This window comes from Sinocyclocheilus grahami, unplaced genomic scaffold, assembly GCF_001515645.1.
Source record: "Sinocyclocheilus grahami isolate Dianchi unplaced genomic scaffold, SAMN03320097.WGS_v1.1 scaffold2514.1, whole genome shotgun sequence".
Lineage (NCBI taxonomy): Eukaryota > Metazoa > Chordata > Actinopteri > Cypriniformes > Cyprinidae > Sinocyclocheilus > Sinocyclocheilus grahami.
The window spans coordinates 6,180-6,827 of NW_015507693.1; the positions used below are offsets into that span (position 1 = coordinate 6,180).

At 52.0% G+C, this 648-nt stretch overlaps 1 long non-coding RNA gene across 1 annotated transcript in view; it reads right to left on the bottom strand.

The window, feature by feature from the left end:
- LOC107575220 (uncharacterized) overlaps positions 1-648 on the bottom strand; it is a 7,985-nt gene that overhangs the window by 2,732 nt on the left and 4,605 nt on the right. The gene's annotated exons all lie outside the window — the stretch shown is intronic.

A 648-nucleotide genomic window follows, 5' to 3' on the forward strand; every position in this document is an offset into this window, starting at 1 on the left:
CCCCCGTGACTAGGGGTAGGAAGTATCACGGGTCAAAGGGAGGTAGGCAAGACATAAGGGATGTGATACAGACAAGGCGTCAGCTCTTATCTTCCCCTTCCTAATTCCCCTGTAACCACCATCTCTCCACCTGAACGAGGTCCGGTCTAGAGGCTTCTCCGGACAGGGCTTCGGCGCGGGAACCATGGTGGGTAAGTACGATCCATTTCTTAATATATATATGTATATATATGCGTTTATGCGCTGGTGGTTGTGTAAATAACCCTTCTGCTAGTTTTCTTTGCAGTGTTTCCCGGGACCTGTGTGTTTCTGTCATTTTCTAGGGTAGGTCCTCGGTGAGCACCCCCTCTGCTGGATTCAGAAATCGGGTGCTCGATTCGCAGTGTCTATCTCACTCGTCGATATATATCCAGACGGTACTATAAGCCGGGTTTTTTGGCTTCATACTTCCTGGACCATGCGGCCGGATCACAGGCTTCTGCGGGAGCCTTTTTGATCATCAGGCCCCCGGGCACAGCACTGCAAAATATTTCCTGGATGTCCAGGCTGGGCTTATGCTTTCAGGCTGCCCTGTCTGGTCCACCGTATTTAGGTCGCCCTGAGGGTCCTCCCGATCACCAGGATATCCCCTCTTGCTGAGGCATCGAG